At 46.4% G+C, this 17,202-nt stretch overlaps 1 protein-coding gene and 1 pseudogene across 1 annotated transcript in view; both read right to left on the bottom strand.

Moving 5' to 3' along the window:
* The window catches only part of LOC147885306 (mitotic spindle checkpoint protein BUBR1-like), a 55,730-nt gene that overhangs the window by 22,203 nt on the left and 16,325 nt on the right, over positions 1-17,202 (bottom strand). The gene's annotated exons all lie outside the window — the stretch shown is intronic.
* On the bottom strand, positions 11-13,674 carry LOC147885307 (uncharacterized; annotated as a pseudogene).

Raw genomic sequence — 17,202 nt, forward strand, 5'->3', positions numbered from 1 at the left:
AATTGCTTTGTCAGGCAACCAATTTCCTGTAACAAGAATAAATACATTGTACAAACAACATTATCAGAGAGCTTATATCGTACGTTTAGGGAAGCCTTGAGACAGAGGTTTGAATGAACTTAATGCGAATAAATTTTGCTTGAGAGCTACTGAAAGATGTTATGTTTATAAAGGAGCAAGAAACCTTAAAACCAAATGTGTTCATCGTTAAAGTTCAAAAATGACTAATGTCAATGTTTTGTGAATCCTTTCCCAAAATCGTGTTCTTGCAATGTTTAAAAATGGAATCAATTTTTCTGTGGAAATAAATACAAAAGTAAATGTTTTAACATCAATGATAATGCACCTGTATAAGGACCATAGCTTTACTGTACTTTTCATAATACACGTGGATATTTACTAGAATTGTAGCCGTAAACTATGCCAATGTAGACTAAATACTTGAGGCATGTAAAAGTCATTTGCTTGCAGTGTAACACTTCGAATACTGTAAATATTGATGGTGTCTGGTTACACATTCAAGTTTGACCCTATGTCCGGCCTGTAAGCTTGCTATTTCTTTCGTTACATCAGTGAGCACTCGGAACCCCTTTTCCAGAGGCATTTGCAATCCAACCACACCCTGTTTTCACCATGGCATCAAGGCCGTAATCGGCACCATAAAACATGATTTTGACTTGATAGCACTTGTCAAGTGGCAAGACCTTGATGACTCAAACATGACTTGGTAAACTAATGAGGATATGCAAAAGATCTCGAGCTTTTGCGGTAGTATTTTCAGCACCCAGCATGATGTTTCAACCAGCATTTCATCTTTTCCACTTGTGGCTTAAATCGTTTCCTAGCCTTTGACTCATGGATGAGCAATTGTCGCAAAGATTCATTGATGATTTTGGATTAGGCAGGACTCCTCATAGAGGAACTAGGTCACCTAATTCTTACCCATCACTAACAAGACTTAGTTCAGTCAGGTATAAGCTCACAAAAATTTCCACTGCCTTTGGATACATTTTTTATCTGCCGACAATTAAACAAGGATATCTTCCTTACAAGGACTCAATTCAAAAAACTGTTTCGATAATAAGCTGCCTAATGCCAAGTTCTAATCTAATATAAAGCTGAGCAAGGGATTTTTAGCATAATTAACAAAGTATTGATTCTTATAAATGGCACATTCCCTTTCTCTTCAAAAAAGCGCAAGTCTAAACATTGATGGTTGTTCTAAAACATATTTTCCAACTCCACAGGACTATAGCTTTAGATTCAGATCTGAAGTTTAGCCAGCCGATTTTGAACTTCTCTTTTGAGTCTTTGGGCGAGGGACTACTATTCAATTAAACATTCCATCTAGCACCAATAATGTAAATGAGCCAATCAAGTCTTAGAAGAACTACTGCCATATTACATCTAATCGTGCTGAAATTCATCATAAGAGTAGCTATTTGTCATGGAGTTTGTGTGCATCAAAATTTTCTATAGATGCCATTCCTATTAGAACCTTCCAAGCAGCTTATGCACACCCTCCCTTAGTAGCCACAAAATCAATGTTGTAAGTTCGGGGGCCTTGGCTGATTAAATTTATGACATGCAGAATTTCATTGCAAGTCAAGGATCAAAATACAATTGTAAGCACCTCTTAATCAGGGGCTCATCAAAGAGCTTCCTGCTCTCATTGTTAGAAACCACAACAGAGGGTACCCACAGCAAAGACTGATAGATAGCCCAGGAGTTCACATAGAAGTGTTTAACTACAGAATCAAAACTTTACACTTTGTGTACTCAACATAATGTGTGCAAGCTAGTAAATAGATGATCCTCCAATAGAGATATAGAACCAACAAAATATATTTCCATCCACCAAACAGACACAAAACAAAGGAGTCTAGAGTCCCATCAAACCATGGTCCCCTGTCCTTACCAAATGGTGTTATCCTACTACCTCCGTGGGACTTCTAAATCTCTAAGCCTTCGTGCTCCTCATAGAGCTTCAGTAGACTTTAGTCTCCATGCCTTGATCCATGCACCTTATTGCCCTGAATGTCAGCCTAGGAGTGCAGCCTCATGTGAACTCTTTGTCTGCAGGTCCTTGCCACCTTCCTCAGTCTTGTGGAAGCCCTTTTCACTGGCTATGTCCTACTCCAATCTGCCAACTGCTACTCTAGTGGATATCTTGATCCTTGTGCCATGCTGCAATAGAAGACAGCCAAGAGTGCAGCCCTTCCTTGAGCTCTATCTACAGCTCTCAGCTCCCTCTTGGTCCTCCTGGATGTAGGCCCAAAAACTATTGATCCGCTGCTCCAGTCTGCTCCTCGAAGGCTGCCACAATGGATGAGTAACGCCCCCCTAAGGAGCTATATTTATAGGCCCTAAAGGAACCCAAAACTGGTTGACTTGCAGCCCCAATTCAACCGACCAGCAAGCCTGATTTGGCCGACCAGTTTGGCTGTAAAGCCCGGGCTAGTTGGCTGGCTTAGACCAACCCAACCAAAAGCCACTTTTCAGCCGCCTGGCCACGTGGGTAGTGGCACCACAACCCCAGTTGGGTCTTCTTGCAAGCCCTAGACCTGCTTCAAGCAGACGCAATCCTGCTCCAGCACATCCGCCTCTATTCAAGCCATTGCCATGTCCAAGGACCTCTGCATAGATCTCGTTCGGCTCCTACAGACTGCCGTATAGATCCATACTATTACAGATGTCACTTGCCACGTAAACGTACTGCTCCAGCCTTCTAAACATGTGTAGACCTGCTCCAAACTGAGCCGTATTGCCACGTGTCTACCCCGCCTTGTTGCAGTCCACCATGTTGGCTCCATATTGCCAGGTATCGCCCTGATTGTGCTGCACCCATGGCAGCCCATGCGCTGCCCATATGGCAGCCCTATTTTCCCTCTTTTTCTTGCTGTATGCTGCCCACAAGGCAACCAATATGCTACCCATGTGGCAGCCCTAACCCTAAGTCTACCTCCCCCACACTCTCCTCATATGAGGGCTTACAAAATGGGAAGGTGACTTTTCCAACAACCCCTCTCACCGACACATCTTGGCCCGATCCCAACTTGCCGATGAAGATGCTCCAATGGCTCCCATTTCGAAGCCCTTTGGAACAACCCGGTGTCAATCTCGATTCTTGGCTTTTCATCGAGTTGTTGGAAGTCAATGTCCCTGCCTTGGAGCCCCTATATGAGGAGGACATAGGGCCTTCAACTGTGAGAAAAGAAAAGAAAGAAATTTTATGAGGACACATGGGTCTATGAGACTGACAAATGAGCAAAAGGGTGGAGCTACTAAGCGAGCATCCTAAACCATGCTAGTCAATGTCATAATCATCAATGTCACCATAGCCATAGTCCTCACTGGCATCATCATCCTCAAAACAAATACAACCTCTCCGATACAATACAATGCAGCACACACATGGTATGAAACATCAAGGTACGGTCGTTGACCATAGTTACCAAGGAACGGAAACGTTCCAAATTTTCGGGTGTCGGAACGCGAACGTTCTGGGAACGGGAACGAGAACGAGAACTGGAACACCACGTCATACACAACACATCATCATATGGCTTAAAATTGTGTTAGAAAATGAAAGAAACTAACATTTTACAGCTTTAAACTTTATATACAATCTCTAAAATACCCATTTGAAACTTTCAAAGAGCAAAAAAATTTAAAAAAATGGCGTTCCGAGCCCCGTTCCGGTTCTGGCCTGCTACCTGGAACGGTGTTCCAGACGTTCCGGATGTCAGAACGCCGTTCCTTGGTAACTATGCCAGTGACGAGCTAGGCAGTGTAGACAAGAAGCTTGTGATAGATCGTTGTCTGCTGTCTAACAAGTGCTACAGCAACCCTTGTCGGCCGTATCCCAAGTTCGAACATAGATCACATATCACCTAGCGTGATCTGTGAATCTGTCGTCTATCGAGTGTGCCGCGTCTCAGTTTCAGGGTCCCAACCTCTCCTACTATCTGTGATCAAGGGGCAAGATGCTCTAGCTAGAAGAACTCTGTGATCACACTCTGAGATGGGTCGAGTAAGGCCCCCCCGCCCCTGTCTCTATGATCTGTCGGACCACCTCATGAAGGAAGGCAGTAGTATTGTCCATGGATCTCGTAGTAGATTGGGCAACGGAAGGCGAAGTGCTTCCCTGACTCGACCTCATGCTGCTCACATAGTGTGCAGATACGACTCTCTCTGGGAATCCCCTCTGCTCGTTCACTCTCGATACGGAGTCGGTGCGATGACACATGGAACTGCCCAATGGCAATCCTAAGTGAGTGTGGTAGGTGGATCTGAGTATACCTAGGTGGGATAATAAAACCCTACTTGGAGATGCGTAAGCAGTGGTCCCTATAGAAGTTGAGCTTCACAAGAAGCTCTCTATGTGCCAACCAAGTCCTGAATGTGTGTAACTTCAGAAGATTCTCTTAGATGATCAGATTGAACTTGTTGCCCCGAAACGGGACAAACGGAGCGCTAATACTTTACTGAAAGGATGGCAACCTGCCTATATAGAAACCCAATGTCTTGAACCTTCTACATGTGTGCGCGTACCATCATCTCTGACCACCCTAAGGTACTAATGCCATAGAAGAGGATAGCACCAATCAAGGTAGTCTATGTTGCCCTACGATACATGAGCCATAATCTCACATGCATATCGATAAGTTTGGAATGCCGCATCTAACTGCAATGGAGATGCCCCAAACTCAGCCTGAATGATCTGATGGGGAACAAAAACGAATCATCCGTGATAACAAGAGAACCTATAATATCTCCACTCAGGTCCACTCTGTATCAGATAGGTCTGGTCCCTAACAAGGGCTACCATACAAGCCTGCCACTCGAACCAAGGAGTTGAACAAGAGAATCTTGGTCAATGGATCTTGAAAATGCGAGTGGAAGAGATGTCTCTCCAATCGGGCAAGGGAGGCGTATCCTCTATTCAAGTAGGCCTACGTCGCCGATCTCATCGTGAAGAGAGGGCAAGAAAATAGAACCCCCAAGTACATGTATGATGAGACAATTTAAACTGGCGATCGTCAAAGGTAAACTGCTCTTTGTGTACAGTTGCTCGGGAGGTGTTGAAGATCATAACGTTGGTTTTACCGAAGTTTCAAATCATGGAACTCACAAAACAACAATGCATCTAGATGTCTCTAGAGCCCCTCAACAGACGAAGATAAGAGCACAACATCATTAGCATATAATAGAATCTAGAGTAAGGAACTGATAAGAGAGCAACCAACTCCCCCTAGGGTCCTCGTAAAAGACTCAATCTCGTCTATACTATAATGGTCTTAAGCGATGGCCCTCATCTAGTGGCTTCACCTGCTTTCCACATGGAGGGTCTAGCATGATTGATTACATCACACATCACGGACTTCTATGTTTCCACACATCACGGACTTCTATGTTTCATCACCTCCATTGTGGCTGATCATCCATATCTTTTCTTTAGCATCAACACTCTTCGTCTCACCACACAATCGACTACACCACCCACCTACACGGCCTATCAAAACATACATTTTGATCACAACCTCTTACCAAGATACCAATCCGTACAATCGTACAGACCTGATGTCCATACATCCTGCTCCAACCAGCTCGCATTTCGAACTTGCAACTTGCATTCAGCCTCCAAGGCATGCATCGAATATGATCGTACTATCCGTACAACTCGCAGCTCGCACACACTTCGAGGAGATCCACCATTCACCTCTCCAGCTCCGGATTCAGCTTGGTGGTTCAGCTCCTGCTCCTGCTCCTGCTCATGCTCTCCAGCTCATGATCCTTGCTTCAGCTCATTTTCAGCCTCTCCCAATTGGCTCTTGCAGAAAGCATTGCACAAGTGTCTTGCAGATTGCATTGCACAGGTGTCAATGCATCTGGGGCAGTTTTGGGCTATACATTGAGTGCAAATCATTGCTCAAGTGTTGTGCATTTTGAAGGCAGAGGGTGACACGGGTGCGCGATGGCGCAAGGCCAAGTGTTGGCTGTAAGTTGATGCACTTTTGGATGCCTATTGAGCAAGAGTTTGCTATCGCATTGTGAGCCATTGTTTGGCTGAGATACAAGCTGATTTTTTGTTATAGAAGTACATTGCATTTGAGCCAGTGTTTGGCTGTGATTGAGGACTACTTTTGGGGCAGATATAAAGTGCTTGATTGCATTTTGCATCCCGGGAGGGATTGAGGTTTGAGCAGAATTTTCGGGGCAGATTTACTGTTATTTCAGAGCAGCCACTGTCAATGAATGCCATTGCAGTGATTGCATAGCAATCAGCTCTTTCAGTTGTCCATTAGCTGTCCTTTCTTTGCAAGTATATTTGCCTTTATTCTTGAGCTCACAATCATGTCTCTCAATGAGAATTTTGGTACCATGACTGAGGTAGATAAGTTGGATGGACCCAACTATGCTTTGTCGTCATTCACACTCAATAATATCTTGGTTGGAAAGGGCTTATGGGACATTGTGAATGGGGATAAGGCTAGACCTGGTGCACCTAGCTCTAGTGCATCTTCCACTACCACTACCCAGGTTGCTGCCCCACTGAAGATCAAAAGAGGTTTGATTGCAAGGATGCCCAAGCTTTGTCTTTGATTGCATTGTCTGTGAAGACACACATTAAGTCCACTATCAAGTCTTGCAAGACTTCATAGGCAGCTTGGGATAGATTGAAAAGTATGTGGAATGTCAAGAATGAAGCAAGAAGCATTGCCTTGCACAAGAAGCTTAATGACTTGTTTGTCAAACTACTTCAGTGCATTATCAAGATGTATGCTTTATAAAGATCGATTTTGACAAAACCTATAATATACTAGACTAATAGTCTGGCTCCCTCATATAATACATTTGTTACTTCCTTAACCATTATCCTCAAGGCTACTCCACTCACTTTTGCAGAGTTAGTCAGCTTGCTTTTACAAGAAGAAACGAGGACTTCCGATTCAGGCCGTTCCTCTAGTCAGAGTGAGCAAGCAAAAGGACAGCTGCTGCTCCTCCCCGTGAGCTACTGCCCCCCCCTCTCCCTCTCTCAACCAGCCCCCTCTCCCTCTCCCTCTCCCTCGCTGCCCCCCCTCTCCCTCCCTCGCTGCTCCTCCTCTCCCTCCCCTCTCGCCAGCCCCCTCTCCCTCCTCCCTCACCCTCCCTCTCCCCTTCCTCCTCCCCGCCCTCCCTCTCCCCCCCGCTGCCCCCTACCTCTCCCTCCCTTCTGCCCCTACCTCTCCCTCCCTGCCCTACCTCTCCCCCACCCGTCAGCCCCCCCGCCCCCCTTCTCCTCCCCCGTCATCCCTCTCCCCCCCCACTGCCCCCTTCTCCGCCCTCCCTCTCCCCCGCCAGCCCCCCCACCCCCTTCTCCTTCCCCGCCCTCCTTCTCCCCCCCCGCTGCTCTCCCCCTCCCCGCTGCCCCCTTTTCCTCCGCCCTCCCTCTCCCCCGCCAACCCCCCCCCTTCTCCTCCCCCGCCCCCCTCGCTCCCCCTCCCTCTCCCCCCCCAAGGAGACCCCCCCCCCCAAAAAAAAAGAGTTATATATATATATATATATATATAAACCTCCTCCCTCTCCCTCCCCGCCCCCTTCTTTCTAACTCAGCTCCCCACGCCTCCCCCTCAGCCTACCTCCGTCTCCCCCTTCAGTCTATCCTCTCCTTCCCTTCCCCTCTCTCCTACCCTCTCTTTCTCCTTCTTCCTGCGCCCGCGTTCAGGGTGTCCTGGGCAGTAGTTTCACGGACGGAGCTTTTTCAGTGTTGGAATCGGCCTTTTCACATCGATTGGCGAATGGATTCCCATTCAGCACCCCGTCTGCACTGACTGCCTTTGTCGAGGAAGAAGGCATGCCAAGAAGGGAGGGGATCTCAGTGACCACTCCGAATGTGGCTCCGATAGTGGCAAGTAGTCGATGGTAGACTTGAGGAAGACCAAGAAATCTAATGAATAGTGATGTGACCTACCTGTCCTCCTTGACCGGATTGAAGCCCAAGGTGTAGGGTAAAAGAAAGATCCTCCTCGAACCCAAAGCCAGGGGATTAGCTTTGAGAACAAGGGTTGTGGACTCGTGGGAGTCGAAAACCACTTGGAAGAATCCACGTCCCAAAAGTCGAATCATGAGGTGTGGGGCGAGGTCTCTTGGTAACGTCGCTAGCATCCAGTCTCTAGCCTGTGATCTGGAAGGGTGTGACCCAAAGATGCGGGCGAAAAGTGATATGGAGCCCTCTAATTCCACATCTTTCTAGAGCTGTTGCAACTCGTCTTCTGAAAAAATGACGGTTCTCGCGGCCGGTGGAGGTGGACGGAGATTGGCTGAATGTGTACCCGGAGATGTCCGTAATCCTTGATTTAACCAAGTAAGATCTAATCTTCATACATGTTTCAGAATAGAATCAGACCATGCATTGGAATGAGTAATGCGTTTTTAATTCTTGCTTTACTGATTGAGGACCACTGCTACAGCCTTGCCCCTCCTCTTTTGCTAAGTTAATTGACCACATCCCCAATGCTTGGAGCTAAAACAACAGGAGAGATGTACAGGCTGGAAGTGAAGGAAATACAGCTGGAACAGGTAGAGGACGGGGATACATGAGCAATGTGAAGTGCTGGAACTGTGGGAGAGTGGGGACATATCAGCCCTGACTGTGATAAGCCAGCAAGAGCTAGAGACTGCCCAAGGAAGAGAAAAAGACCCAAGAGGTCTTCTGGTGTGGCTTCTTCACGTACTACCACGATTGCACCTCCCCAGCACCCTGTACCACGCACTCCAGGACCACCAAGAGCAACAAGGTGCCCTGCTTCGTGTACCCCAAGACCACCAAGGACAGCAAGGCGCCCAATGCCCGCAGCACACCCAGTACCACGATGGAGAGCTATCAGAGCGGCTCCCTTACCTCAGGAGGAGACTTTTGATCCTGTTCAGATAGACACCTTCCAGACTCCAGAGGTGGATGTTGATGCAGCCCTAGACACTACAGTTCCACATCAGGAGGGGCCTTTAGATCCACCAGCCCCAGTCACTTTGGTTTCTGACCCCTTGGTTTTTGACCACGAGGGGGCTATAGGTACTTCTTCCCCGCAGACTGTTCCTGCCACAGTCAGGACAACCGAGAAAGTGCAGGCGCAGATGAGGGCTCCTGATTCCTCTTCACCCCAGTCACAGGCCTCCTCAACCCCCAGCTCTAGTTCTGCTGATAGAGGCCTGGCAAGTCCTCCTCCATCTTCCACGAGTACAAGTCTTCTTCGCACTCCTCGGCCAGACTTACTTATCGGGAATTCTTTTTCAGCACTGGCAGATTCGGCGACTTTCATGGATAATGAGGAGTTTGTGCCCTCCACCTTAGGAGTCCCGATCATTGTGATTCCTTCTGACAGGGCCTCCCTTTTAGCAGGTGTGGGGATCCTTTCACCTATTGAGTTTCCTGCCCTCAGCAGGAGTGTTTCGGCCTAGGGGAAGCTGGTCTCCTCTACTAGGTCGGGTAAGCCTTTCCATCCAGCATCCTCCTGTCGATGAGGATAGTCAGCTGGAACATACAAGGTCTAGGCGGAGTTCCACACCGTCGCCGTAGGCAACTGATCCGGAACCAACTTCATCCAGGTGTCACTGGAGGTGCTATTGATATCCTTTTTATCCAGAAACACAAGCTGGATGCCAGTGATTGCTCTAAGTCTGGCAAACTGCTTTCAGGACATACCTTCTGGTCGCCTGCTATGGGCACAAGGGGAGGTACTTGCATTTCAATCTCTCTTTCTATTCTCCCCTTGATTGCTGGTCATGGTATTATCTCCCCTTCTAGAGCTCAATGGATCATTATTTTGATTGGAGGGCGTAAGATTGGTCTTCTCAATCTTTATGCTCCCAACAACTGAGGGGAGCGGATCTCCTTTTGGAAGGAGTTACTCTCTTGGGCCCCCATTGCAGATTCTTAGATCATTGGTGGCGACTTCAACATGGTTGAGTTGCCTACCATAGTCACTCCTGTACTCTTGGTCGAACAGGAGAATACACATGCCCATTCATGCACGGATTGACAGATTTTATGTAGACGATTGGGCACTTGACAGAGGAGGATCTGTATGCATTTCTACTGGGGTTTCCACCTCAGATCATTTTCCAGTGGTGTTGCAGATTCTAGAGCCTCATCGGAGAGGACGCTCTGCTAGTGTCAGGATTCCGGATGCTTTTTATGCAGAGGAGAGCCTCACGGAGGATATTTTACAGATTTGGGTTTCTCACATACAGGGTGGAGCTGTCCACCCATCTCAGGTAGCTACAGCGTTATCCGAAATTAGTGACTATTATCATACAGTTGCTGATTCTAGGAGACAGGAGATTCTCAGATGTGAGATTGGTGTACGCCAGCAATTAGCGTCCCTTCAGAGGGAAGAGCAGAAGAGGCCCACAGATGCTTGGATCCAGGAGTGCCTTGCTGCAGCAAAGGCTCATTTGCAGACATTGTTGGATCAAAGAGCAGAATATGCCTTTCATGCACAGAAATCCTTTTGGATTCAGATGGGTGGCAGGGTCAACAAACACTTTTTCTTTACTCATGGGCCCAAACATAGTAGAGATAGTGTTTCGCAGCTTGTTGACTCAAACGGGGTGTTACAGTCAGATCTTGATGCTGTCATGCGTGTAGCTTCAGATTTTTTTGCATCCCTTCTTACTGCAGATCCAAGCACACAAGCCATTGATGATGCCACGGAGATTATTTGGCAGTGTATCCCTATATTGGTGAAGGATGAGAAGTATGTTTCTCTGGATGCACCTTTCACCAATGCAGAATTCAAGACTGCATTACTTGCCCTTCACAAGGGCAAGTGCCCAGGTTCAGATGGACTTACCCCCTCCTTTTTTATTACTTTTTGGGAGCAAATTGGTGATCACATTACATCAGCCCTGCAGGGCGTGTGGGACTCTGTTGAGATGCCGGACTCACTTACAGATGGTCTCATTCATCTCATCCCAAAGGGGGGTAATAGGAATCTTGTGTCTCAATGGAGCAGAGTTACAAGAAACGGGGAAACGGGAAACGGAAACGGAAACGTTTCGGGATTTTTGAGAGGGGGTGAAACGGGGAAACGCCACATCATCAAGGGGGTTTAGAGTAATGCATACACACATTTAGAGTGCTCTACCTTCAAAAAAAGTACACAATAAGCTATAGCTCTACCTAGTACCATTAATATTGATTGTAACTTTGAACTTTGGAGATTCAAGTTTCATTGTTCAACCAGTTACCAATCACATAATGCAAATTTCAATTACGCAAGGTGGGGTAATTTATAAATCCTATAACAAGTTACAAAATGGAAAAATGATTCATGATTCATGATATTTAAGAGACCAATCATGATTCATAAATTGTAATTGAGCTTTCAAAGCCCAAATGTCATAGTAACAAAAAGAAAGCTGAAAGCCTGAAACCCAAAAAAGGCTACATCGAGGATCATATCATATATGATCAAATAATAAGCTCATCCTCATCCTCATCCTGAGACTCAACCTCTGCCTCCTCCTCCTTCTCATCATCATTCTCCTCTACTAACAAATCATCATTATCAGATGAGTAGGCATCATCTGGGCTATGAAATCCAATATATTTGTCATGCGTATACTCGTGTCTCATCTTGTTAAGCAAACGCAAGTTTGCATTAACAAAGACAAGATCATTGGCCCGTTGCGTTCACAGACGATTTCTCTTCTTTGTGTGGATATGGGCAAAGCTACTCCACAAACGCTCACAAGAAGAGGAGGTGCAAGCTTGGCTTAGAATGCGGATGGCAAGCTTTTGCAGCTCGGGGGAATCAGCTCCATAATCCTCCCACCATGTAACAGCCCCAACTCGAAATCTGAAATTCCAAAACTCATAAATTTCAGATTTCTAATTTTGTATTAAATAACAAATTACAAGTTCCTAAAATCTGAAAATTAAAATGAGTTAATATTACCTATCATGCTGTGCATCTAGCCATCCATACATGCCTTCCTTATTGCGATAATTGGCAAGCTGGTCTTTTATCCTCCGCCGTCCATCAGGAGTTGGCACCATCTTTTGAAGAGTGAGGTTCCAACCACGAACAACCTCTGCATCACTATGTTGTGCACTTGCCTTGTGTTGAAACTCCGGGTCCAACACAAAGGCAGCTGCATGCATGGGAGAGTAATATTGATTCCATCTGCTCACAGCCAACTCTTCCAATTCTCTCAACCTTTGGGGATCCTTTTCTATTTCTCTGATATTCTCAATCATCCGATCCATCCCCTCATACACCTTACCAAGAAAAGGCATATCTCCATCAACTCGGTTAAGAAGCTTCACAATAGGCACACATAGATCAACAATGTGAGATGCATCAGCCCAAAATTCATCACTGCCTATGCACAATTCATAACAATAAATTCCAAGAGCCTGCCTAGAAGTGGGCCATGCATCCCACTCTGGGCTTGCCACAACTTGTTTAAGTGCAGGTCTCATTTCAAGGAGCCTGCGAAGCATCAAAAAGTTATATGCAAATCTTGTCTCTGCATACTTCACAAGCTCCTTGTTGGCAAATTTACGGTACAAAGCAAGAGAAAAATTATGTCGTGTGATGAAGTTAACCACCTCTTTTCCATTGTCAATAACATTCTTGACCCAATCCAATTTGCCAATGTCTTTCAATAAATTATTCAAGCAATGTGCTACACAAGCACTCCACTGGATATGAGGATACTTTTGCTCCAATAATGCACCTGCTGCCTTATTGGTATTTTTCCCATCTGAAACAAGTTGCAAAACATTAGATGGCCCCACATATTCCACTGCATCTGCCCACATTTGCATCAATACAGGTGCTGTTTTTTGTTGCACTCCACACTCTATGGAGTGTATGTAGAGTGCAGATCCCCTACAATATGCAAGGATACCCTCTAGTGAGTGACTTCGCACATCACTCCATCCATCTGCAACCAAACTTACCCCATACTTACCCATTTCTCTTTCACAGGTTCAATAGCTTGCTTAACTGCCACCACCTCATCCTCTAGAAGCTTGCCCCTCAAAGCATCAAATGTGGGAGGGGTATATGTGGATCCAAATGTTTTGATTTATGACACTATCTCTTTGAAGTAGGGTGATCTAGCAACATTGAAGCTAATCCCATTGGAGTAAAAAAATCGGGTCACAACTGCATCTACTTGTGCCTTCCTTTGCGGATGCCATGATGTGTAAAGACTGCCCTGCCTTTGTGAAGTAGACCGAGATGTAGCAGGAATATTAGCAGGAGCTCCATGTGCACTCGCAGAAGAAGAAGCCGTAGTAGCATAGGGAAGAGGACTCCGAAATACAGTGGCCTGCTGAACACGTGCTGCATGAGCACCTGAAGAAGCTCCTACACCAGTGGAAGCCATTGTCTTTGCCCTTTTTGTAGTGGGCAATACTTCAACCTCTCTTTGCAACCTTTATTTCTCTTGTGGTGAGATTACGGAGCATAGCCCAATCCCCCCATCCTTAATGCCAAGAAGATGACATTTGACCCTATCAGGGTTCCCTCCTCGCTCCAATCCATACCATCTGCATCTAAACTTGCGAGCTCCCCCTTTCTTGGAGTCATACTTGCCTACCAAATCAACTTGGCTCCACCAATAATCCGATTGGGTGAACTCCTTCTCTTGCTGAGGGACAACGCTTTGTGAAGCCATATTCATGAGCAAAAAGAGCACTTGTACAAGTTGCAATAGATCAAATTTCAAAGGAAAAAGCCAAGAATCAATGGTTGCAACCAAAAAACAGCAAGATGTTTGAGGCAAGAGAAGCATAGAGAAAGGAAATGTGCTCACCAGTGACCAAAGCCGGGTGTCCAAAAGAGCAGCCACTCGTAGGACTGGGACTCGAGACTCGGAAGAGAACCAGGTGGGCAAGAAATCGAGGGGGAGAGCAGCAGGCAGAAGGGCGAAAACACGCGACGACGGGCGGCGTTTTTTCTTGTTTTTGCTCTCTTTTTAGGTCAGATGCCGTTTCGGCATTTCTGATCGCCGTTTCAGACGGCGTTTCGCATTTCGGGGCCGTTTCATGTTTCGGGGAGTCTGGAACGGCCGAAACGGCGTTTTGGGTCTTTGATGCGCCGTTTCGACGTTTCAGCGTAACTATGCAATGGAGACCCATCACTCTATTGGGCACTTTTTACAAGATTCTAGCAAAAGCCATCAGTCCGCGGCTATAGGTTTTTCTTCCAGATTTGATTCATGACACGCAGACAGAGTTTGTGCATGGCAGAAGTATTTTTTATAATATTTTCTCATTTTGGGAGGCCTCAAAATGGGCCATGCAGAGCCGCCAGAGATTGGTCATTCTACTCTTGGACTTTGAGAAAGCTTACGACAGAGTATACTGGGATTTTTTAGAGGGTACTCTATCTCGCTTTGGTTTTTCAGATGCATGGATTAGAGGAATATCCTCTCTCTACAGATCAACCCATAGCCAGTTGCTCATTGGGGGGGTAAGAGGGGACAAGTTTCAGATTTCCAGATCCCCGCCTGCCAGGGATGTCCTTTTGCCCTGTTTCTTTTTCTGTTTGTGGCGGAAGCTATGAGTATCTACATTAGATCTCAAGCTGATATTTATGGGCTGAGGCTTCCTATATGCCGGGAAGAAGAGCTCCTGGATAGTGAGTTGGCAGATGACACGGCTGTTTTTTTGGATGCCTCCCCCAGGACACTCACTTCCTTCCGGATTGTTTTGCACGGCTACAGGTGCACACATTAATTGGCATAAATCCAATGGTTTTTGGATTTGCAAGGATGACACCCCGGATTGGGGTAATGATATTGGCTTCACTTGGGTACAGAGGGGCGTCTCCGTCAAATATTTGGGCTGCCAGGTTGGGGTGGGCATCTCTCCTTTACAACAATTTGCTCCAGTGTTGGAAAGCATCAGAAGAAAGCTCCTTTTCTGGACCTCAACCAAACTTGACTTGGCCTCCAGGGTGGTGGTGGTTAACCAGGTTCTTCTAGCCACAGCATGGTTTGTATGCTCTTGTTGGTGCCACTCTAGGGATTGTATCACTCAGCTTAAGAGGCCTGTACAAAACTTTTTATGGAGTGGTCTAGATGGCACAACTGATGTTACAGCCAGGGTGGCTTGGGAGACCTTGATTCTTCCTACAAGAGAAGGGGGTTTGAATATCATCAACCCAGATCTACAGTGCAGAGCTTTACTCTGCAAGTTCGTTGTGAGAGGGCTTATGCCAAGGCAAGAGCCTTGGAAGGATTTTTTATCAGATGCATACAGTCTCACACGCCCACTTCAGGAGAGGATTGGACACACAGTACTAGATGGGTTTTCACCACAGCCCACCTCAGGTCTCCCTCTTCCCCTCTTATGGTTGCTATCCTGAAAGCATGGGCCAGCTTCAGGAGTACTCTTCGCAGGATTCCCCCATCCACCCGTGAAGAGATTGAAAGGCAACCTATCATGTGGAATGACAGGATTTTGGATGAGCTTGGCAGACCACTTGGAGCTTCTCCTTACATGCAGTGGCCAAGATGGGAGAGGGGCCCTGCATCTATAGTGGGAGCATGGAAAGCCTTCAGGAAGCTTCCTGCAAACCAACAGGCCCAGATGGTTCTTAATCTCAGAGGGAGTGCAAGGAGAGTCCAACAGATTGATGCAGCCTTGCCCTTGGATTGGGTGGACACAGATGACATGCCTATTACTTGCTCCACCTGGATGGGGGCATTTTCCAAATTGGGAGTTTCTTTACAGGTGATTGCTTTTCTTGACCCACATGAGGATGCCTTAGTATTTGATGTTTCTTCGGGGGGCAAGCTGTCCAGATCCACAGACGATATCTTGTTGGAGTTACCGTTTCAACCAGTCAGGATAGTGGGCTTCATGGAGCATGGCTCTCTTTCACAGTGGTACTTGAATCCTGACCCGCTTCTCCTTGCCCTTGGCTCATGGAGGCTGTGGCTCTATGGAGGTGTCCCAATTAAGCTTTTACAGTGGGACCTTGGGGAATGGGAATGGATAGATGAAGAGCACCGAGAGAAGGGCATCCCCTTCTTTCGTTACACGGTCAATAATGCCAAGAAATTTCAGCTCAGCTGTAGGGGTTGGAAGCCCACCAGAGCTCATCATTGGGAGAACTTTCAGATTCCTGCTGACTTGTAGAAATTTTTTTGGCAGAGACTCTAGAAATCCCACCGAAATACAAAAATCACTCTCTTCTTTTGGCTTTCTATTCATGGTGGGATAGCAATAAACCATTGGAGGTCCAAGTTCGAAGCTGACCCTTCTTGCCCTCGCTACCTTTCTGCTTTGGAGACAATACAACACTGCCTATGGGATTGCAGACAGGCGAGAATCATATGGAAGGGGATTGCAAGACTTTTCAGCACTTTTGTTCGCCTACCTTTCTATATGACCTGGGGTTCAGTGGCTTGGCTTACTCTTTCAGGGCCCCAGGTACTTTTTGAGAGACTTGATTCCTCTTGGACTCTTCACATCCGACGACACCTTGTGGAGTCGTGCTCTCTAGAGGATGTTCCGGCCACTCTTTTCAGGGCTGCTCACTCCACGGTCGACTCTCCATGGGAGATCCTAGTTAGCATTGCAGCATGGCACATTTGGTGAGCCAGATGCACTGAGGCTTTGGAGGGTTCTCAGGTTCACCCTTCTCAGATCTTGGCCAGTACTTAGACAGATACAATACACACTCTGATGGCCATTTGGGCGACCATGCAGGGATCATCTCGTGCAGCCTCCTCCATGAGAGTTACTTTTCTCAGAAATTGGAGAGACTCTCCCTTCTTTGCTGAGACTTCTACAAGGCTGAGATGGCATTTTCAGCCTCAGCCTTGGTTTCTTTCTACCTCATTCCTCTGAGGTGTTTTTTATTACATGCTTAGCATGGTGTATTTCCGCACAGAGCTTGCTCTAGCAAGTTTCTTTCTTACTTAATAGAAGTCTCTTTTTTGGGAAAAAAAAAAAAAAGAGTGAGCAAGCACTTGCCACTAATGGAAAGGGTAAATTTTAGAAAAAAATCAGTGATGCTTATCAGCCTAGGAAGGAGGGGAATGCAAACATAAATGCAAGAAATGCAAACAAAGGTACAAAGGTGAAGAAGGGTAAATGCAACTATGCAAGAAACCTAGTCATTACATTGCAGAGTGCCAAAAAAGGATTGCCAATGAGAAAAAGATGCAAGGCACAAGCAGTAATTATGTTGC

This window comes from Dipteris shenzhenensis, chromosome 25 (assembly GCF_047967505.1).
Source record: "Dipteris shenzhenensis isolate YYH24624 ecotype China chromosome 25, Dip_SZ_1.0, whole genome shotgun sequence".
NCBI lineage: Eukaryota > Viridiplantae > Streptophyta > Polypodiopsida > Gleicheniales > Dipteridaceae > Dipteris > Dipteris shenzhenensis.